Source organism: Oryzias latipes, chromosome 15 (genome assembly GCF_053564925.1).
Source record: "Oryzias latipes strain Hd-rR chromosome 15, Olatipes_Hd-rR_3.1".
NCBI classification, from domain to species: domain Eukaryota; kingdom Metazoa; phylum Chordata; class Actinopteri; order Beloniformes; family Adrianichthyidae; genus Oryzias; species Oryzias latipes.
The window spans coordinates 4342904-4367612 of NC_136251.1; the positions used below are offsets into that span (position 1 = coordinate 4342904).

The 24709-nt window shown below is 41.4% G+C and overlaps 1 protein-coding gene across 1 annotated transcript in view; it reads right to left on the reverse strand.

Annotated features, from left to right (window-relative positions):
• hs3st1l1 (heparan sulfate (glucosamine) 3-O-sulfotransferase 1-like1) overlaps nucleotides 1–24709 on the reverse strand; it is a 40621-nt gene that overhangs the window by 2430 nt on the left and 13482 nt on the right. The gene's annotated exons all lie outside the window — the stretch shown is intronic.

Here is a 24709-nt window from a genome sequence, read left to right on the forward strand (position 1 = left end):
ATGACATTAAAAACAACCCCAAAAACTGCCATGACCCTAATCAGTACTGGAAGATCGAGACAACTTTGTTGTGAGGTCTGAGGAGAGGAAAAGAGCTGACCCTCAATTTACTGAACAGCTCCCATAAACCACGATAGAACCTTGGTATTCTAAAGGATCTTCTCTGTCTACCAGTCTGTGTTGGAGTAAAACTAGACTGGATGAAGCAGAATATTCAGAGGTGTTCTCATTCTGAATCCTGATAAGTTCAATTACAAACTGGAATAAAGAACATTGTCGTCCACAGCCCAACCTGAAGAGGTGGGATTAGTGTTTAGGAATCTTGATCTTCTTGAACCATCTGCTCATCAAAAGAATCATCAGCACCAGAATCTACAAAAACAGACCCAGAAAGAGATCCTGGAGAAAAATAGAAGACAGCTTTAATGGTGAAAGCTGAGAGAATCCACGACGGACTGGTTCAACAACAATCTCCCTGCATGTGTTCAGCCTTCACTTTTACATGGTGACCTGGTGCTGATCAGTAAAGACACAAGTTACTTCAAGAACATTGTTCTAGTTCCTCGTGAGAAAGGAGATGACATAAGCAACCTTAGCAGCCTCAGAATGGAATGAAGATGGATGTAGGAAAAATGGAGTCAAACACTCAACGAGGAATGCCCTGACACTTGAAGCTTATAAGTGTGTGGTCCTTTTGTGCAGCCTGACTGTTAGAAATGAGGAAATTAGATGAACAGAGTTTAGTTTGTGTGGACATCCTACGTATGGGCATCGTACGTGCACACCCCGTGCATGCAGTATTCAACAGCACGGGGTCAGTAAGTTGCCAGTATGCACACTTACTAACACCTGAGTGTGGTGTAAGAGCACCGTACGATAGCATTTATCCACATGTCATAAGAATACTTCACAATGCATTTACCACATGCACAGTATAATGAACCTTTTCTACTATTTTACTACCTTATTCTATTTGGAATTTTCATGTTTTAGTACCATTGTTTCCCTTGTTGTTGCTTCATTGCTGTGTGTGGACTGCATGTGAACATTAGCTCTAAAACTGGGGCTGTTTTTCACTTTGTGTACAGTTACTCAGACAATCTCTAAATTCAAACCAATCTCAAGACAAATATTACTTGAAAACATCCAAAAGGAATTTTGGATGTGACAAAAAAACACCTGGAATCTGCATGCTTGTCTCTTGTGGTGACTTGATAGACTCAGTTTTAGTTTTTTGTATTTAGTTGAAATAAACAATGTCTTCTATTCGAGCAAAAGCACAAAGCAAAGGTAAAACATGCTTTCTGCTTCTTTATACAAACATTGGCCTTTCTCTCACCCTTGGCCTTCATGGTGCATGTGAAACCCACCTAGTGCATGCTGAATGGAGAGTAGGCCAAGAGAGCCCGGTTCTGTGCAGTGTCACTTATGTGCTGTGACAGGAGCGCCTGCCTGTCAGCGTTTCCCTGGTGCAGAGCTGCCAGGACCACTGCCTTTAGCCACGCAGCCAGACTAGCTTCCTGTCTCATCCAATTCCCCCCCCACTGTCAAAGCAGAACCACCTGGAAGGAGCTGTTGTTTCACATTCCCTTGAGCTCCATCCCTTTACCCAGCATCCACTTTCTGCTTCTCATCTGGCTCATGGTAACCATGTTGTGTGGCAAACCTCATCTCAAAGCATGTGATCAGCTGATGTTAAACATCTATTGTGAGCTGCACAGGATGTCTTATGCTTGCATGTTTGGCTGTCTGTCCTTTGGGCTCTTTAGCTGAAGCAACTTGAGCCTCAAACCCAGTAAGAAGGAAGAAGCTGAACTTCAGCTGTGCCGACAAATACATTATAAATTCATTGTTTCTGAAAAAGGTTCTTTACACAGCCACAGTAAATAATTGAACAAATACAACCTAAAATGTGAATAAAATGTCCCAGTTATTTAAAAAGGAAAATTGCATTTGATTTTGACTTTTCGGTACTAGTATTTCTAGTTCATAAAACACAAACCGTCCAGTATTTACTATTTACGTGCTATTATTATACAGAGAACTAATTTGAGCTTTGAAGAAAGAAGATGCTTTTTGCCCAGAAAAAAGGTATCACTTTGGACCAGAATGATGAAAAATACCCTTTTCCCAAAGGAATAAAAGCTTTCAAATGAAAACTGGGGAATGGGATTTATTAGGTACAGTTTTTTATGCAGAATTTTGTGAGGGACATGTTCTCTATTTGTTTGACACAGCTGAAAGGACACTACGTTCAGTACAGTTCAAGAAATGGTTGTGTGGACGCTAAAAAAAAAATCAAACTCTGTCCCATTTTAATTCCTTAAAGAAGCTTTTACTCCCAAAGCTGTCTCGCACCGGTGCAGAGTCCCTGCCTCCAATGAGACAGGCAGCAGAGGGGGGCTACATGGGGTAATTTTTGCACCACAGGAAGCCATGTTTCCTCTACTGAAATCAGCAGCCTCTGTACGCCAACAGAACGATTTTGTTTGTGTTCTGCATCACCCTGAAAGATTAAGTGTTTCAGGTATTTTACAGGGCAACTCTGCATTAGTCCAGAGGCACTCTGTAGAGATGTTTATACGACACAAGTACTACTGTGATATATAGTGTAATGGTATAATTATCAGATTCGAATTAGGAAAGTTAAACATTTTCCACCATTTTTGGTGCAGTTGCACATATTTGAAAATAAATAACTGAGAGCTGCTGTTTGGTTCTGTATGAACAAAATAAAAAACTCAACCTAAAACTTCCTGTACTTAGTGTTAGCCCTGTATCTGCTTCAGGGTGGCCCCCTCCCCAAAAAAACAACCTTTTGTGGGACACAGAAATGCACATGTATACTTTCACCAGGACCTCTGCTCCTACTTTGGTGCCCAACAGGCCCTGAAAAACCAGTACAATGCATTTTCTGCCCACACACCTCCGACTGCAACTCTGGAGTTTCACTCCCACAAACTGGACTGGTTTTAAATTATGGATGAATTTTGCCTCACTCTGGGATTACTGACTCACTTTAATTATTGCTGTTACAACTTCTAGCTTGATCTATTCCCAGAGGATGTCTATTATTGCTTTTTCCTTTTTCAACCTTCAAGATGCAATGAGGTCTCTGACACTGAGGCAGAAACCAGCACTTTCAGAAAATGAATTTCAACATGAGATGTATTTTGGAACGAAACAGAAACAAAATACTAAGATTCAGTTTTGAATCTTTCCACATGGCTAGCCTGACCATGATCAGAAGTAAAAAGAAGTACCAAAACAGGACAACTTTATTTAAAATACATAATCCTATCATATACAGTATTTTTTTCTTATGAAGCCAACAAGGAAACATTACATTATTCAGATATTTGTTTCAAGAAATGAGTATTTTCGTAACATTTGCAGAACCCCCCCCCCAAAAAAAGGTTTGTATGAGCAGAACAGTTCTTAGCTCAACAGCTTTCCTAAAATCAGAAATTCTGGACAGCCTGACAGTTGAGGTTAGACAGGAATCTCTGGGGACCACAATGTTTGCAGATGACATTGTAATATGTGTTGGGGACAGGGAGCAGGTGGAGGAACATCTAGAGAGGTGGGGGTTTGCTCTGGAAAGGAGAGGAATGAAGGTCAACTACAGCAAGATAGGGTATCTGTGTGTAAATGACAGGAACTCCAGGAATGGTGAAAGGTACAGGGAGCAGAGAGGGAGAAGGTGAGGAACTTTGAAGACAAAGGTCAACAGTCCACTTCAACTAAGAATGTTGGAAAGAGTGGTTGGGAGTTGGTTTACAGCAAAATAAAAAACACTGCAGAACCGAGACAGAAAGATTGGTTTCTGAATCCATGGATAAGAAGAAATGTCTGAATTACGATAAAAGAAAAATCTGTTGACACTGTTTTCTGTTAGTTAAAAATATAAAGAGTGAACATATATATTTTTGCTACTCTGCCGCCTGCAGTAACTAAACACCTTATGCCTTAATGACAACTGGCTTTACAGGTGGATATAGGCTGTCTGTAAAAAATGGGCAAATCTGTACGGGCATGGAAGTGGCCCGCACAAAATATCACGACTGCTCAGTGAACTCGTAAAGCAAAAACTTTTTCTTACAGATTTTTTCTTCAGGCATGCAGTGGGCAAGAGGTCGTAGGTGAGACACAGGTCTGTTGTGCGGAACTGAGATTTACTTTTAGGCAGGGAACTCATTAGTGCTGTTCAAGTGATAGGTGTGTGCTTTTGTGTGCAGCCTGGCTCTTAGAAATGAAGAAATTTGACAATTGGAGTGTAGTTGGTGTGGACAACCTACAGGCGTCCTGTGGGCACGTGTGTATCATGTGCACACCTAGGTCTGCACAATTAATCGCAAATTTATCGTTATCGCGATATGAAGCTGTGCAATACGCATATCGAAAAGATGGTAAAAATTGCAATAAACGGCAACCTTAAATGGGCTAAAGCAATCTTATGGCAGCTTGAAGTATTCAACAAATCAAATAAATCCATTTCAGTCAGACAACTCTTGCAGTAAGAAATATTTATTTGACATTTTTTCCACATTCTTTAAGTTGGCATTCACATATTTTCGTTTGGCATAAGGCTCCGTTCAATTCCATAAAACTTCCATAAAATTTCCATAAAACCTTCGGGTAACAAAACCCACAACACTAAAATCATCCAGAAGAAGAGAAAATGTGAATGTATAATCAGTGTGTAATAAAATGGGGTGTGTTTTCGGCAGCATTCCATTTTCATTTCATTTCCCAGTATGACTGCTATGTGTGACCCGGCACCATTGACCGTTTGGGCCGCCCCCGTTCGAGTACAGCGCCACGAAGGGAACATGCTATCTAGTGGATCTGCTATGTGTGACCCGGCACCATTGACCGTTTGGGCCGCCCCCGTTCGAGTACAGCGCCACGAAGGGAACATGCTATCTAGTGGATCTGCTATGTGTGACCCGGCACCATTGACCGTTTGGGCCGCCCCCGTTCGAGTACAGCGCCACGAAGGGAACATGCTAACTAGTGGATCTACTATGTGTGACCCGGCACCATTGACCGTTGGGCCGCCCCCATTCGAGTACAGCGCCACGAAGGGAACATGCTATCTAGTGGATTTGCTATGTGTGACCCGGCACCATTGACCGTTGGGCCGCCCCCGTTCGAGTACAGCGCCACGAAGGGGACATGCTATCTAGTGGATCTGCTATGTGTGACCCGGCACCATTGACCGTTGGGCCGCCCCGTTCGAGTACAGCGCCACGAAGGGGACATGCTATCTAGTGGATCTGCTATGTGTGACCCGGCACCATTGACCGTAGGGTCGCTCCCGTTCGTGGAAACCACTAGAGGAACATACTATCTGAAAGAGAGAGGGAAAGAAACAAAAGGGGAGCCAACATAAAATTACTTATACGTGATCTTAGAACGTAAGCTCACTTCCGCAAAACGCTGTGCAGAACTATAATTTAAACCGCCAAACAACCCGTATGATACACTAACTTAACATCCAATCCAAAGCTTCCGATGGCGTATGACATGCTTAACAGCCATTATTGGAACTTCTATTAAACCAAGAACAAGTTTGATGGCCATAAACTCTTCCATTTTTGGCAACTATATATACACGAGCTTAAGTAACATCCATTATTTCGAAGCTCCCAACGACAGTACCACGAACGAGCTTAATAGCCATAATTTTCTCCATTTGGCATACCAATTATAAGCGCTCAAGGAACATCCATATAATGAGGTTCCATCCCAATATTAAGAACGAGTTCAACGCCCATAATTACTATGCTTCTTTGGCATACTACAAACAAATGAGCTTAAGAACCAGATTCGAGCTCCTCGCAGACTATGATACAACTTAGAGCAACCTAAATTTTGAGGCTTCCACCTGGCTATAATTTTCTTTTAACATCTATAATCGAAGAATTTACATTCATTCTGCGGTTGACATTGATTAATTAATTCAGTCAGAAGTGTCATTGGAATGCAGAGGAGGTCCAACGCCCCGTCACTTTCAGTGCAGCAATAGGTACGTCGAGCAGTCATCGTTGCAGCACCAGATCAAGGAATGCATGGGTGACATCATTTCCTGGAAACGGAGAAGCTGATCGGGGCGTAGGTGTTCGCAGGCTCAGGATGCGATGCATAGATAAAAACAAAGCAGTATTAGTCTTGACAAGAATATATAAATAACCCAGAAACTGATCAGTTTCAAAATGATTGAGATAAATTAAATAACAGTGCTTTTAAAAAACAAATCTGAGAAAGTGAAATTTAGTAGATAGTAAAGGTAAAGACCCATTGTGGATTTATCGCACCCTAGAAACCACCATAATTACAAATTCCAACAGTGAAATGATAGTGAAATATATGACCTGCACGAAATCTTAACACCAATTTTTTATATATTCCAATGATGAGAAAAGTAACCTTTGACAGTTTCAGAGGGACGCACCTTCAGGAGGCCATCGAGGAGTAGTAGATGGGAAGAGTAGCCAAGGAGATTTGTAGATGAGGAAGGTCAACATCCCACGTGGCAAAGGATTATAGCTCGTCTGGATTTGATGCCTTGTATTTGATATAAGTGGTTCTCAAATTTTTTAATTAGCCAAGGGCGACTGGATACTGCAAAAAAGAACTTGAGAGCCATGAGGGATCATAGGTTTTGATAGTATTTTTGCTAGACTGAACCTTAAGCATTTAGAGGCGGAGTATAACAAGCCTCTAAATGGGGATGCATCTAGCAGAGTGTCATCTGCTTAAAAAAAAAGCAGATAGAAGACTGACTTGTGGACACAAGATTTAACTCTTGAACTAAGCTTGAGAGCGCAAGTGATATATATTTCCTACGGTCAGGGTAGAAGTTGCTCAAGGTGTTATTTAAACATTAACCAAGTCAACCGATGACACAATACTATCATTTAATATTGAAACAGCCTTAATATAATCTCCAAGGATGAAATAACCGGACGACCCCTTAAGAACCATCAGAGCCGTAGATTCTGGCGGCCGGACAAACACAAACCACTCTTCTTAAATCCTTTTCCCCCAAACCAGAAGGCGCAGACTCAGGAGAACAAGTGGAGGGAGCCTGAAGACACAACAGGTATCACAAAACCACTCCAGGCATAGAGAGGGAAAGATCAAACGCAAATCACGAAAATCCAGAACAGGAACACGTGGCCCAGGATCGAACAACCCAGAACAAGAACACAAGATGAACGGATGACCATAGGACCAAAGCTACAGCAAATGTCAGGTGGCCCAATCATTGACGAATCATATCCAACCAAAATTTAAATAAACGACATGCTGCACAAAAGCTAGAGATGACATAATGGGGAGAGACAAGCATCAATGAACCACCCAAATCTATAGAAGAAAAAGAAATCCGGACGGGTGGAGGACCGTACATTATAGATAACGTGGAAACCCAATTTTGAAAATAAAGTTTTTTTTTTTTTTTTTTTTTTTTTTTTTTTTTTTTTCACAGAGATTCAAAAGACCAGGGATACAGAGGAAAGTTGGCCACCAAGAAATCATCGATAACATGCAAAATGAAGGGCACCCATCGCCTACAAATATCCAGTACAGGGCGATAAAGTCGATTTTATGAGGACTGCCACGACAACGGAAAGGTAAACCGGCAAACACCTCGAGCGCCAACTGAAGGCCAAGAGACGCCACTGAGAGGCATAGAGGTAGAACAGTGAGACCATCAGTGACAGTCATCCTCAGCCTTATATCGCGTTCGGAGGAAAATCGTGGAGACAGCATGGGGAGCTGAAGAAAATGTATACTAATCCTGAAGGCGCATGGGGAACCAGGCCACTGATGCCCAGAAGATTAACTGCGAGGCGCTAACAGGTCCAGATCAAGTCACATCAACCTGAACACTTCCTAGGGGCCACCCTCAGTGGCGGCTTTGAAAACGATGCCCCGGAAGAATCCATCACATAGCCCCCACAAACCTCCAACCAAGAGAATAACAAATTAACTGTCCAGCCGAGATCAAGAGACGCAAGTCCCTGAGGACAGGGCAGGACCCACTGGGGTACACAGAGCGGGGAAAAACAGTTGAAGCAGAACCAGATGCAGAATGTGCGGGGGCAACGAACGAGGATCGCTGAGTGAATAAAATGAGCCATAGACGCTGCATAAGAGAGACCAATCATAGGGAGAAATGTCCTTAGAGCAGAGACGGGTCCAAGAGACACTGATTCACATTCTAACTAACCAGCAGCTACAACAACGAAGAAAACAAACAGAAGAAACGCCATAATAATAAAGCCAGCATCAAATTAAAGACAATCAAAATTTACACACAGCTCCCAAAGAACAAAACAGCAATAGAAAACAAATGCTAAAAGCCACGATAAATTCAGCCAGCACGAGCAACCTGTCCAAACGAGGTCTGCCAGCCTTCACAACCACAGAAAGGACCCCACAACCCCTGAAAAAAAATAAAACAACCGGACGACGCAGAACTACGCAGCAGAAAAAGAATCAGAAGAGCATCATGAAGGACCCGGAGAAAAAACTACAATTCCCAGGGTCCTTAGGGGCGTGACGTCACCGAAGTAAACAGGAAGTGAAACGCAGCCATAGAAAACTACACGGGAAAAGTACCGCAAGACGCTCACCGTGGATAATTGGGGTGACCACGGCAGACGAGAAGACCCGGACTACTCCTGATCGGGGGGCACGGACATCCCGAACATTGCGGAAAGCACACCCCCTGCAGATGCACGCGACCGCGGCGAAACGAACGCGCTGTGCGCCGCCAGCCGCCCGCGGATCGTCAGCCGCCCGCGGATCGGAGGAGAAATTAAGGAGAGCAGACGCGGCGAAACCAAAACCCCACATCAGAAAGATGGGGATCATCCTTCCCAAGGACGGGGGAACACGGCAAGACGCCGAAAGAGAAGGAGACCCGCGGGCTCGGAGACCGGCGAAGAATGAGCGCTGAAGGTAAGAAAGAATGAACAACTGCGCACCTGGCTTAAATAGGACGCTGAGCAGGTGAGTTAATTAACTGAACCGCCCTGGGGTATTTACCTGAAAACACTGCTTCGAGTATCTGCCCGAAATACGATAAATCGTCATTAATGCATTTGACCAATCAGATGGATGCCTTCACGTTGTTGACCAATCGGATGGAGCTCCTTTATGTTAGATGTTTGCCTCCTATGTAGACGAGTGTTGACTCTTTTTTGAATTAAACAGTTGCAGTGAAATGGAAATGATCATTTTGGTTGTTTTGCTATTTGTTCATGTATCCCAAGTTATATCCTCATCACAATATTGATCACTAATATCGCATACCGCAAGTTTTCCTCATATCGTGCAGCCCTATGCAGACCCCATGCGTGCAGCATTTGCATGCCTGTCAGTGAGGAGCCAGTACGCATACCTCAATTATTATTGGAGCGCTGCGTAAAGGGCACCGTATGACAGCATCCCCATACATCTTAAGTGCCTGGAACTAACATTAGCCTTACGAATACTTCACGATACACTAACCACACACGAAAATGGTACGATCCATTTTCATGACATCCGATGTGATGGCTACATGAGCTTCAAAAGAACAGCAAGACACACCTGTGCTCCCCTTAAGATGCAGCCGCACTTCTCTACAGCTCTCCATGGGCCCAGACAACCAAAAAACCATGTGACTACGACATTATTTTTCTAACCACAGACCTCTAATATATGGTGAGAGAGAAGTTCTGCATAACTGATTTTTTTTTTAAAACAAGCAGGTCGAATTTCAACTTGTTTAACCCTTGTGCTATCCTAGGCACTTTAACGTTGGGAGTTGGGTCATCTAGACCAGTGTTTTTCAACCTTTATTGAGCCACGGCACACTTTAACCCTGACAATAATCCCGCGGCACACCAGCATCCAAAAAAAAAAAAGCAGAAATTCATGGTCTGTATTGATCGACAGACCCCCCCCCCCCCCCCCCCCCCGCGCGCAATCTCACGTGGATTTTTGTGATAATTGTGGCAGAAAAAGCAGGAAGTTGCGGCTGTTTTTTTCTAAGAGATGAACCACCAGCTAAATACCAGCTTTAGCCGGTATTTTTGTTAGAACTGAGCGACTTTATCAGCAGAATTAGAACAAGGAAGTGAAGACTTCAACCACTTCTGATTGGTCAGGCTGATGACATGTGATTAAGCCTTCAAGAATGATTGGCGGAGACAGTTAAAGGGACGGGACTTTTCCTTTCACAGTTATAGCTGCAGCTATATCGCGGTACCGTGATTCGATTAGCTGGTATTTTTGTTAGAACTGATCGACTTTATCAGCAGAATTAAGAACAAGGAAGTGAAGACTTTAAGCACTTCTGATTGGTCAGACTGATGACATGTGATTAAGCCTTCAAGAATGATTGGTGGAGACAGTTAAAGGGGCGGGACTTTTCCGCAAACTGTCATAGCTGCAGGTAAATCGCGGTACCGTGATTCTTATCAAAATTTCTTTAATAGAATTAAATAAACACAAAGAAAAAGTAATTTTAAGATCTTTTATATTCCTAACTACTCAGTGTTTTATCTGGGCCTGTTTGGATGAACAAAAAGCTGATTTCCTGGAGATGGGAAATGTTTTTAGATCAGTTAATGAGGGCAATTTCTCCACGGCACACTTGACCATCTACCACGGCACACTAGTGTGCCGCGGCACACTGGTTGAAAAACACTGATCTAGACCCACTAGACAGTGCTCTGAACCTTTTTTCTTCAATGATTTGTGATCTTCACTGGTGTCCATGGATTACATGAAATCTTTCCACCTTCATCCACCTTTGTCATGGTAGGGAGAACACGTCAATGTAAGGGGGGGGGTCATCTAAGATAGCACAAGGGTTAAGTAAAATATAAACTGTCCCTTTTTTGCCTGCAATTAAAGGAAGAGAAAGACATTCTTTCAATTCCTTGTGGAATGTGAACCAATCTCAGCTGGCCTTAATATCACACTCTTAAAAATACTTGATTTAAAGGAATGTCTTCTTTAGGTTTAGGGTTTTTACTTATTTGTAATGTTCTTGTTAGCTTCTGAATGTTTGAGGAGATAAAAGGAAAACCAAATGTTGATCAAATAGATTTTCTCTGCAAGAATTATGTAAGAATTACTCATTTGGACTTTGACCAACTGTGAAACAAGCAAGAGCGTAAAATGTTTGACCCTGTGGAAACTTTAAAGTCTCCTAAAAAATATAGACCTGCTTGGTGAACCAATTGCCCCATTCCTGACCCCACAAGAGGAGAAAATCTGTGTCTGATAGAAATGCAAGCTGACATGTAAAGCTGTTGATAGAAACTTCTTTCGAAAAGGTCAGGCTAAATAACAGTTTACTCTTCAAAGGGGTAACAACTGCATCAAATTACATCATTTTTAAAACAGACTCTATCATCTCAAACCCAAACAATGTCTTTCATAAATCTTTTCAATTGTAGAGGTTAGACAGTGCAGGAGTTATGATTTCAAAATGGAGTCCCAGCAAAAGGTTGGAGGTCAATGATTTATACAGAAGACGACGTAAAGACCAGATCATGATACTTACACTTGTGTGTGACTTTGGAGCAGCACTACACACTGGTGATATTCAGTCATTTTTGCTTGTTTTGAGAAGAAATGACTGGGAAGCCTGATTGAAAAGCAATATTTATCTATTTTTGGAGAATAAGACAATGACCTCATCCACATCCCTGTGTCAGCACTGGTATTCATTTAGTATTCAACAGGCTGTAATCTATGATTTGCTAATGCATTCAGGCATATGTGGCTTCAAGCATCAATAACAGTGTTTAAGCTGTGATCTCTTGTGCGTTCAACTTTCTCTCAATAGCAGCCTTTCAGCTCCTCCTTTTCTTCTTTCAGTGTGCAGAGCAGGCTCTTCCAATTACCAGCCCTTCTGCCCACTGCCATCTGTGCACGTAGAAGCATTTGCCACCCAACACTGCAGTGATGACAAAACTGAACAATAGAACCACCACACAATGCTTTACAGTGTTTTAGAGGGTGAGGAGGAGAACTTTAGCAGAAGCGACGATGTAGAGTTTCAATGACCGGTGCTTTGCCTCAAGATTCCGGTTGGTTGGCTGACGCTGATGTTTACTCATTTTCTGATCAGCTCACATTGTCTGGACTCCCAGTAGGCTCTTTTTTTTTACAGATAAACAGGCTGATTTGCTTATCAGCCTTCAGGTGAGTGGAAGCAAGCAATTCCAGGGATGCTGACTCACTCAGGACTGCACTCCTCAGTCCATCAGAAACACCAACAGGCTCAGACAAGGAATTCAATCAGAGAGTGGCCTGATGAGCCTCATTCATCCTGCCACTTTTGATAAAGCACCCACGCTCTCTGCAGCATCAGGATCCCCTCAGTGCAGAAGCCTCCTCATCACCAGAGATAAAGCTAATTGTGCTGTGCCGATTTAATGCAACTCTAATTCTTATCGTGTTTTTCCCAGCACACCTTCCTTGGCTCTCACAATGAGTCTGATCTCCGCCTAAAGTAATTATTCTCTGGTTTATCATGGAGAGAACATGTGAAATGCTGATGCAATCAAAACAAATGCGTAAACTCCATTTTCCCCTCCAAGTCTTTGGGATGCAGATGCCTTCCCCTGGTCTCTGAGGCCTCCTGAAAACTGCAACATGCACATCCATTTTGGATAAATTACTTCATCAAATAAAGCAGCAAGGATAATCTAAATTTTTGATGAGACCAATGCAATGAATAGTTTCAAGACAAAGACAATGGCAAGCCTGCTACTGTCAGAGATGTTACAGCTATAATGGGTAACCTGCAGAGAAACATGAATGTTTTACCAAAATTAAGCATAGCACTGATGCTTATATGACAACAATCTTTCAAATGATGTGAATTCCATAATGAAATGCAATTTTACCTTGGCTTTCAACTATGCACAAGCTCTATTTACAAGGAAGCTCATAAAACATGATAATGAGAGCACTCAAACTACACACGTTATTTATTTTGAGGAGCCCGTCTTTGATATGTTTTACTTGGTTCTACTAACTACAGCTGGTGTGTACAGTCCTCTGGAACTTGGAAAACCTTTCACTCTTTGGCACAAAAGCCTCCTATTGGACGGCATGCAGCAGAAATCTGCCAGTGTTTTCCCACCGCCACAAATATGTACTCAGCACTGCAGAACTCAGGCTTTCTGTTTGCACCTTCTGGGATGCGCAGTTTGCTGCCAAGAGCCAAATGATTCAACACGAGACTGCAGTTTACAGCTAATAATAATAAACTGAACTTAAGACAACATCTGATGGGAGGATCCTGGAGTTAGTTGCATCGGAGGTTAGAGCTTTGCAGAAGTCTGTGCCAGCACTGCTTCTACTGGATATCTTCTTTCCTGCAAAACAGTAGCGAGGTGCTGATCTGACAGGTGCACAGTAAAAGAAAGTGAGAACGAGATACATGAATACAATATTAATTTATGGGCTACTTCCCCAAAAATGACTGCAACACAAATTCTTTCAAAATGATAAAGAAGAGGATGAAATGAAGAGAAAACTCACTGAATCAACTCATATATCAGTTTGTGATCAGTACATTTAGGACATTATAACAATGCTAGAATAGATAACAGTCGAAATCACTGTAAAGAGTAGCGGCCAACTAAGTATCAGTCAGGGCAGATTATCTGAGCCGGTATTTGTTTTTTTAAAGTATATCGGAATCTGCCTTTCTTGAGCTGACGGGCCAATGTTGAACTGGTTGGGGTGTGGCAATGCCACGTGTGCGGGACATTGGTATAGGTGGGGTGGCAGACTGTACCTGGGACGGAGTGGCTGGTTTGTTGTCGGCCCATGGAGTGTTTTGGGTCTGGTGCAGCGGCATGCGCTACGGGGTAGCGTGGCTGTACCTGGGCTTGGATATTTTGACTCAGATGCAGCCACGCCGCTCTGTCTCCAGCGTCGTCCTCCACGATCTTTCTTAATGGTCATGCAAACCATGCATTCAGTCCTCTGCATGTGACACAACCAACTAGTGCTATGAGGCAGATCTGAAAAAGTCTAACTGCCTTACTGGTGGACTAAGTGAGGGCCGTTTTGAATGTATGATGTCTTGCTGCCTTGTTGTTTAAAACAATTATATTTTGAGAAGTGTTGTAAAATAAAATATGACAGAAAATGCTGCAGTACTGCAACTGTGTGACACCTAAAACAAATCTTGCAATGCGCTACTTTACATAGTGATACAGCTCTACGATACACTGACATTCATAATTGTCTCTGGAGCTAAATTCCATGTACTTACAGCTGTGAGTGTAAATACAAAAACAGTCAAGCATCCTTTTGAGATCCACAGAGAAGAGCTTAAAAAACAACAGCGGCTGCACGTTCCTTTAGCAGCTAAAGCCACTGACCTTGGACCAGAACTTCCCCCGTATCAGACTTTCTTATCAGCACAAGTAATTCAAGTTCACATGCTGCCTATTGATTGTAACACAATCAGCGGGATCACACCCTGTGGGCTGAGGTGGCGCACACATTTATCTGTGCTACATTTGAAAACTTGCTATGCTTTAAAGAAAGCGTTCCTACCAGACACTAAAGATGTGATTAAAGGAGTGGGTGAATGTTGAGTGACTTGGAATAATCATGTCTTTTGTTCACAATAATTATCCAACCTGCTTCTTAGAATGCTATAGGTGGAAGTAAGAAAAAATCCTTTTGCGTCGAAATATATCTCATAGCACAGGTCTGTTCTTTTACCTTCCAATGCAGCAATTCAATAGAAATACAACACAAGAATTACATAGAAAAAATGCAGCCCATAGATTTTGTTTTTTAACGTAATATCCCAACTTCTTCCTCAAGGAAACTCTCACCACTTTTGAACCTCACTTTTGCTGGCCGGGTGAATGTAAACTAGGCTTCAAACCAAACTGTGTTACACTATTGAAACGAATTGTGGGGAAAGTGAATCATTGAGTCTCTACTGCATTTTTGTTTTTTTTCCAATGAAATTGTTGAACAATTGATGTGTTAAATGTTCTGAATTTGTAGTTGTTGTTTTGTAAAACACAAATTAACCAAAAGAAAACTGCAACCCAAAGATTGACGTTTGAACTGAATTGTGGAGAACATAAATTGTGGCAACTTTAACCTACAACACAGCTTCACAATAAACTTTGTATTAGTGTTAAAACTCAGTTTTCATTCTTTCTCTTCCTCACAGAGGATCTGCCAAACACTGGAGCTCTGCAGGTCTCTGTTTCGATGTCAGTGGTCTAAAACAATGTGTTTTATTCTGCTTATTCGTTATGTTGACCTTGATTCCACAATAAGTTGAATAGATTTATTCCAAAGGAAATAAAATCATTTGCAGAGTACATGTGGTAGTTTCATCTACACACTAAAACTCCACACAGACCATTCACATGCACACACACACACACCCACACCCACACACTAAAACTCCACACAGACCATTCACATGCACACACACACACACACAGTAAAACTCCACATGACCATTCACATGCACACACACACACACGCACACCCCCACACACCCACACACACACACGTACATCTCACAGTACTTAAACTCTGTGCCCGGTTGTTGCCAGTATCATTTTAAAAAAGCAGATTGTGGCAGACTCATGTGAACGAGTGAGGCCATGCAGATGCACAGATCACTCAAAAACTGAAATAATATTCAGACTACGTTTTTTCTAAGTCTTTTCACAAAAAGATAGTGAAATATTGTCTTTGATACTGTTTTGTGCTATATCGGAATGCGTGTCATATTATGACATATGTATCATGATTTGTGTCGTATCGCCAGATGATACACACCGCTATTGCACACACTTAACTCCATACACAACACACACACATCTTCCCTATCCACATAAACAAATACACACAAACTCACATAAAGTATGATGCATCTTACAGTAGAAAAAATCCACCACAGCCGTCATCAGCCAGTCTGCATGTGAACCAGGGCGGGCAAACATGTTCAATATACCTTTTTCACTGAATATGAACTGGCACCAAAATTTAAAACATCAGTTAAAATGGTTTAATGAAAACTAACCATTGGTTTATTTCAGAATTCATGAATCATTTAAATGAGGTTGAATACACAAGAGCAAAAAGTTGAACAGAAAGAGGAAACATTTGACAGTTCTGGTATTTTAGGGTGAAATTAAAGTCTACTCAAATAAAATCTATTTCAAAATAGCTTCTTTTTCTTTCCAACTTGTCCTGTCCAACAGCTGAGCAAACAGATGTGAGCGGAAGGCCTCTTGTGTTTGACATATTTTACTTTATCAACAGGGGTTATTCATTCATTCATTCACCAAGAACCCCCACCACAGGGACACATGTGATGTGATCCCCGGCTCTTGGTCTTGCCAGAGAACTCAGGGATCTCTCTCACTGCGTGGAGAGAGGGCTGCCGGGCCCAGGAAGCCAGCACCCAGGGGACACGGGCGCCGTTGCATCCCTGGTGGATGGGGTAGTGATCAGAGGTCCCAGCTTCCTTGTATGTGTCTTTGTGTGTATGCGTGTGTGTTGGAGTGTATATTGTTGAGGGATAAATGGTGATGTACTAAAGGGTACAGTTAAAATTGGTGGGCGCTTAGAGGACATCTCCTGCTTGCTGGCAGTGATGTCCAAGCAACCCCCCTACAAAGGGTCTCACATGTCTAAGGTGCAATTAAAACCAAGAGGGGAGGGGCCTGTTCCCATACGGCAACCATAGGTGGGGGAACACTGCCAAGGAGCTCCTCGCCCCAAGGTGCATCGCAGACTGACACCCCCATCATCCTAATGAGAGATTATATGAGGAAGAGTTGCAGCAACATCTATGTTAAGGTTTAGAGTTTGTTTTTTTTGTTTTTTATTTTAACTTGTTCTGTCCAACAGCTGAGCAGACAGACAGGCTTTTTGTTTTTTGCATCACTGATTAATATAATTCATTAATCATTTAGTGTAGAGCTATTTTGTGAGGCAGTTACAGATCATATTGCCCAAGCATCTTAATCACATGACACGTGAAATGAAAAGTCCTAATTTACTGAATTGAATCAATGACTTTATGCCACTTGTTTGGAGTTAAAGATCATCCTGATATTTATCAGTCTTTTCTTACAAGATTCAGTCTCAAGAGTCTTAATGAAATATAAAATGTCTCTTTCATTTTCCCAGACTGTACTGGAGGAAAAAACATCATGTTGACTGTCCTACTTAAAAGAAAATGCAATGGAGGAGCAGAAATTGGTTGCAGAGCGCATTCTGGCTCGCCTGTAGACAGGTGGGCAAGAAAAGAATTTATCCAAGAAGTTGTCTGTGTAACAGTTTTTAAGCATTTGTAAGATTTGTAACTAGCCTGCAAGCCAACAGAGCTCAATTCAAATACTTCAACTGATTTCAACAACATATAAGGGCAACATTTGCTGTTAACCATTTACTTTAAGTTTGTGTCACAGTAGTATGGAAGCGATTCTGTAGCATAATTAAGAATAAAAGTCAAAACCAGAAATGCTTTTTCATTTTCAAAATGAAGCTGCATTTTATCAATGAAAAAGCAATTATACAAAATGCTTTTTCATTTTCTTCTTCATCATTGATTATTCTGTCACTTGATAAAAAATGATTAAAAAAATGGTATTTGGCATTTCATTTTCAAAATGAAGCTGCATTTTTTTAAATAAAAATTAAAATGAAAAATCAATTCACCAAAAAATGCTTTTTCATTTTTTTCTTCAACATTGCTTATTCTGTCACTTAATTAAAATGATAAAGAAAATGGTTTTTGACATTTCATTTTCAAAAGGTTCTCTGGTAAATGTGTAGCAAAATTCGTTTAGAAATGTCTAATTTGACAATTAAAATGCATTAACAGAAATGCTTTTTCATTTTCAAAATGTAGCTGCATCAAATGACTCAAAATTAAAATGAAAAATCAATACTTCAAAATGCTTTTTCATTTTATACTTAAAAACCGCTTATTCTGTGTCATAATTAAAACGAAAATGCAAAGAGGGGATTTTTAACATCCACCCTGCGAACATTGTCGCAATATTCAATTCTAATAAGCATTTCCAGAGGGGGGGAGTGGGGCGATGACGTCAGTGCTTTCTCTATGTGTCCGGCTGCTAACAGACACAGACATGCTAGGAGCAGTGGAACTTTGTGTTGGCAGCAGAAGAGAGGACTTTGTGATGGTTGTGAACTTCTGATGATTTTACACAGCTTCTCAGGACTACGTAGCAGCATTTCCGCCTTATGCTGTCCTCCTTCGGACGCATCGCGGACAAACTTTTTGTCTTCGGACTGGCAGCTGCCTTCGCATAGCGGAGCGCGAAGCTCCCGATCGCCGAAGGAGGAACCACCATATGAATTTGTGTTTCTATGGTGTCCAGAATTAAATAAAGGATGATGTGATTCCCACATATTTACATCCAAGATGCTCATTGCCCGTTCAGAGTTTTAAGTACCTCCACTTAAAGAACACGTTACCCAGCGGTTCACTGAATTTCCACCCAATGACTCAATGAGCAGGAATCACATCGCACCAGCACTATGGTCAGCACCTACCGCTGGCCCTGGTGGTGCTTTGTTGTAAATAAGCAGCCAGATTCCCTCGGTCTGTATCAGTTCTAGATCAGCTTCTGGGCTCGCCGTGCGTCCAGAGTCGCAGCCACGCTCGCCATACCTGGCTCCCCTCCTGTGACCCGCCTAGTGTACGTGCAGTTCATTATTGATTTGTTTGTAATGTGAATGTGATATGTGTGCCGTATGCGAAACATAAGAGTTAGACATTGGATCATGCATAAAAAGTCCATTAGACATGCGTGGACACGGATAACAGTCGTAAAAGGCCACAAATTTGTGTCTGCATCCAAATAATATTGTACAAATAAGTATTATGAAATAAAACACAAATGCTTATCCTTTTAAAATTATTATTACAAAACCTGTTTAAATAGTTTTTAAAATGACAGACTGTACACAAACAGCTAATCATTCTTGGCTTGTTTGAGTTGATTTTTGCACTAGTTTTAAAGTGTTTTGGACTCATCTGTGAGAAATGGTCCTGTAACTTCCAACTCTCATAAAACATTATATTGAAAGCCAAAGCTTCATGTAAATGAGCCACATGTGGCTCTGTTTGCTCATGTTAGGACTTTCAGCCCAGAGTAGCCTCACTAGCTTCACTTGGCAGAGATGAGAAGAACATAAATGATGACATTTTAAAGGCCCAGGGTTTGCGCTCTATCATCCTTTAAAGCATTTTCCACCGCTACATGTAGCACCACACTCCTTTTCCCTCAGTGCCAAATGTTTCAGAAGAACAGCCTTGAAACGTGCTTCCCTTCTGTTTAGTCATTCTCAAAGACTTTTCCAACACTAAGATTGTAAGTAAACTGTATAAAAAGAGTTGTGTGTTACTTAGCAAATATGCAAGTGATAGAACAGCTCAGTACTTAAGAAGGAGCGTGTGAAGAATTCAGGCTCATTCAAAAAACTGAAAGTATCTGCCTGTGACTTGATGGCACTATCCCAGCATGTGCATGTGTGGGTCTGTGACAGAATCAGGCTAAGAAGATAGGGGGACTGAAACATCTCTTCATTTCAGCACGGCAGAGCACAGCTTTGTCTGTTGTGATGCTAAAACACAAGCTAACCTTCATTAATGTAGAATATTATTTGAGCCTTTTTGCCTGGAAGATGCTCAAGAACTTTATATCCAATCTTTGAAGAAATGTGGAAGCAGAAATGAAGCCAACTCCAAAAATGAATCAGTTTCAAGCCCAACCCAAACCTCATCCAAACTAAATGACAAATTAGAGTACAAGGGGATCTCACTGTCAGTTTTAGCCGCACTGTCTTGTTGTGCCATTGTTCATGAATAAGTCATCGCTCCCCCACCACTTCCCCGTCGGCTTATTGCTCGTTCTGCTGCCTCCATGGCCCTGTAAAACCAACTGAAGTGTTTATAGGAGATAAGAGGCAGAGGAGGTCATAGGCCCAATAACTCCTTTTATCGCCTTGAGTTCTGCAGCCGGGGCCATTTTTATAGAGGCAGACAAATTCTTAATTGAAGGAGTTTGTGGACCAGGTAGCAAAGGCCTAATGGGCGAATAAAAAGCATGAGAGAGGGAGGGCATCCACGGATTGTGCTTTGTAGCAAGAGTGAGACTGGATGCACAGAGAAAGAAAATACTATTTCAAAATGATTCTTTGGGAAATGTGATGTATTTGCTTAGACAAACTCTTTCAAAATTACTCAAGGAAAGTGATTTTGTTTGGGGTGATCTTAGTTAACTCAGCCTAGCTTGTCATTGGAAGTGCTGCTGTCAAGGAAAAAGGAGATTCTATTTTGCAAAAATTGCAAAATCCAACCCAGGAAGTTTTAAAGAGGATTTGGTTAATACGAAATGCAACGTCTGATTTCAACCTTACCTTAGTCTTATAGTCAGACCTGGACAATATAAAGCTTTTATAACCTGTAGTTTCAAACCACACACCTGAGAGGGGTGTCATGAATATTTTACACAGGTGCTTTAGCCCAGGAAAGAGCGTGCAATAAACTTTCCTGGCATTTATTCTCACAATGCTTGACAAACAAACAAACAAACCAAGCTCTAAAGAATTGATAACCTTTGATGCCTTTTTTATTTTCAGGATAATTCTTCTACTTCATCCTGAATATTGCATCCACTGACGCTGCTGTGTCCTCTGCCTTTTAGCTTAATGAAGCCCACAATGTTACCTTAATCCGGTCTGCATGAGAGGATTATTCTATTTTATCTTTTAAAAGTCCCTATGATCCTTTTGTTTTGGAATTACAAGGTTCACTCTTTGAAAACACTTTAGGACAAAAGGCCGCTAAAGCTTTAGATTTAATTAGCCGACGTGGCTGACCAGATCTGACAGGGACCTAATGTTATGTGCCTCTTAAATGAAGCTAAAAGTAATAACAAAGGAAGAGAGTCCATGAATAATGCAAACATTCATACGATTTTTACTAATGCTCTTCTCCGGGCAAGGAAAAAACCTTGTCCGTTTTTTTTTTTCCTTTTGCAATTCAAGATTTTCTTTATCTTAACAGTTCTCATGATTTACTATACAAACAAATCTTAGTACATGTTTGTAAAGCAAAGAAAATGACTATCACTATTAGACAAAATATTGCTTTAGGGGGAAAAAAACTACGTATTACTACTCATCAAGACAACAAAGATTCTCCTAAAACTGATGCTCTACTGAGAAAACTAGCATATTGTTTCATGCAACCTAGGCAGTTTGCTTCAGGATTAAAGAGTTTCTTGAACGAAAATAAGCCAGATGCAGTTCACAAAGCAACCAGTGGCTGGTAACACAATTAACACAGTCCCCATTCACTCCCATGCAAAGATAAACAAGAACACGTCTGGAACCAGCCTAAGAATGTTTGTTTGAAACGATTTCAAACCACATCCAAGTCTGGATAAAATATATTTTTAGTTAAAAGTAGTGCAACCACATGGGGGCACAATACAGTGTTAATGTGTGCCAGTCCCAAGTCTGGCTAAATGCATTGGGTTGTGTCAGAAAGTTGATACAAAATCATAAAAATGATGCAAATCAAGGTGGAGGTGGAGGTGCCAAAAAGGCCAAAGAGGACAGGTTGGATACAAAGGACGGAGATGGATGTGACAGAGGTGAGGCAGAGAAACGGGGATGGGAGGATGAGCAGAAGGTTGGTGATCAAGGAAAGGGATGGAAATGTGCTGATGGTAAGATTGATAGAAAGATGGAAGGAGAACTTTGAGAAGAGCACAGAAGAGAAGATGTAAATGTTGTGGAGCAGGAAACAGCAAAGATCGGTTGGGATGAAAGGAGGAAGACATTGCAGAGGATGAAGAGTTGGAATGCAGTTGGTCCTGCCAGCATACCTGTGGTGGTATGGAGAAGTGACAGAAGAGTTTCTTAAAGTAGAGTTTAAAGTCTTTTTCTGTGTTTTTCTTTTTCTAGTTTTATTTTTAAATAATGGAAATAATGATTTATGACTTTACTGTCCTAAAGATGTTTGTCTTTAGTGCTTTTATTTAAGCACTCTGAATGACCTTTTATATAAATGTTACCTTGTCTTCTGTCCATGTCCATGGCATTTTGTGCTTGTTTTTAGGTCAATTTTGCCGGTTTGCTATGACTCTTGTTGCATTAGGTACAGGGTTTGATGACTGTGGAGCTAAAAAGCTAGAGCTGCCCTCTCGGGTTTTTTTTCAATCCTCCTCTAACCACTTTACTCCCTTTTCCACTGTAACCCTTGTGCTATCCTAGGCATGTTAACATCGGGAGTTGGGTCATCTAGACCCACTAGACAGTGCTCTGAACCTTTTTTCTTCAATGATTTTTGATCTTCACTGGTGTCCATGGATTACATGAAATCTTTCCACCTTTATCCACCTTTGTCATGGTAGGGAGAACACGTCAATGGAAGGGTGGGGTCATCTAAGACAGCACAAGAGCTAGTATCCAATGCCTCCAACCTCTACTACTCCACTCTACCTTTTTTCCAAAAAGAAATGCACACAGATATAAAACAAATACCCTTTGTCCTCGACTTCAGGACATGAGGACATGATTCACCTGTTTGGATATTTGTGTCGTCTCTGTCCAACATGAGAACTCCTGTAGTTCATCTGCTGGACAGAACAAGTTGAAAAGAGGTTCAACTGATTGAGGACTTTGTGATTGACAGCCTAGGCTTGTTTACCTCACTTATTTCCCTTTTCTCATTTCTCATCACCAATGACTACAGCAAAAAATGTAAAGTCGTATAACTAAATCTTTTGACCATTTGCTGTAAGTCATTAGTAAATACTTGTGAACTGCACTTTTACTAGTTATCTCCCTTCCTTTGCGTGGTAAAATGCTGCAGTCTCTGGTGTTAACTCCACACAATCGACGGCTCCATTTGGCAAACAATGGTGAATTAGCAGAGAAGCTTCCTCTTCCTTTCCCCGCTCATCAACTGACACAGCAAAGCTTCGATTAACCATCTTTCCCTTCATTCAAAGAAAGGATTGGTGTGAGCTTTGATTATATCTCTCTCAAGTATAGACTAGGCTTCTATTTATTTTTAACAAAGATTAGCTTTAAATTGATGATTAACCTTTGTAATCCTGTGAGCATATTGCTTGTCTTGACTACAGGCAGACAAAAGAGCTGTCACATTACCGTTTAGGGAGAATTGAGGCTCAGAAAGCAAATGAGGCAGTGTTATCTGTCTGCTGCTAGGCTGGATAATGAAGACAAATCTTCCGACTACAGAGCCATCGCATAATGAATCCGAACAGATGAATTCTTTTGACTTCTTAGTGGGCATTTTTTAATAAAACTTCTGTGCGGCCCTGACAAGCAATTGCCATGCAGCCTTATCTAGCAAAGGAGCAGACTTTCCTCGCAGGACTGGGTAGCCGCCATTGTTTAGATGGCTGCATTAAAGAGTAATCAAACATTAAATGAGTCATTTCTCCATATTTAACTCCAACTGGGGAGGTAATGGTTTAATTTGCTGGGCGATGACTTTCCCCATGCGGAGTGTGCCTTGCATTAAATCATTGCCTATTTCAACTGCATCTGTTGCTCAAGAAGAAGAATTTAGTGCAAAGTGCTTCACTGAGGGCAGTCATCAGACCCGCAGAACAACTGTGGTGCAAAGTGCAAACACTAATACAGGATTTGTTGCATATGAGCTCAATTCTGCTTGGTGAATGCTTGTGTTCTTTATCTCATCTTTTCAATGTATTAGCAAGTTAATTACCAAAATTAAAACTTCACTGTAAATAGAAGTTTCATTGCTCATCATAGCGCTGCATTTAGTGAGGAGTCTGACAGACTACCTGGCCCGAATTCATTTGAATTATAATTATAATAATAATAACAATCATTATTATTATTATTATTATAACTATTGAGTATTTTTCATGGTATTAAGTATTTTTTTATCAAAAAAACACATCATTCACTGCTGAAATGACAAAATCCTTGCTCAAAATTAGTTTATCAATTTTTCAACATGATCAAATCTAGCCACAGGGGTTGCAATCTAGCCACAGGGGTTGCAAGTCAGTAACTTCTGTGCCGGTCCCAAGCCCGGATAAATAGAGAGGGTTGCGTCAGGAAGGGCATCTGGCGTAAAAATTGCCAAAATAACCATGCGAATCATCCACAACACTTTAGACATACCGGATCGGTCGAGGCCCGGGTTAACAACGACCGCCACCGATGCTGTTAACCTACAGGGTGTCGGTGGAAATTTGACTACTGTTGGTCAAAGAAAGAGGGGAGGCAGAAGGGTCCGTTGCCAGAGAGAGAAGGGAAAAGGCAGGAACATAGGTTTGAGAATAGGGACTCTTAACGTTGGCACAATGACAGGGAAAGGCAGAGAGCTGGCAGACATGATGGAGAGAAGGAAGGTAGATGTACTGTGTGTGCAGGAGACAAGGTGGAAGGGCAGCAAGGCACGTAGTATTGGAGGAGGATACAAACTGTTCTATCATGGTGTTGATAGGAAGAGAAACGGGGTAGGAGTGATTCTGAAGGGGGAGTTTGTAAACAGTGTTCTAGAGGTGAAAAGAGTCTCAGACAGGATGATGAGCCTAAAGTTAGAAATTGAAGGGGTGATGGTGAATGTAGTCAGTGGGTATGC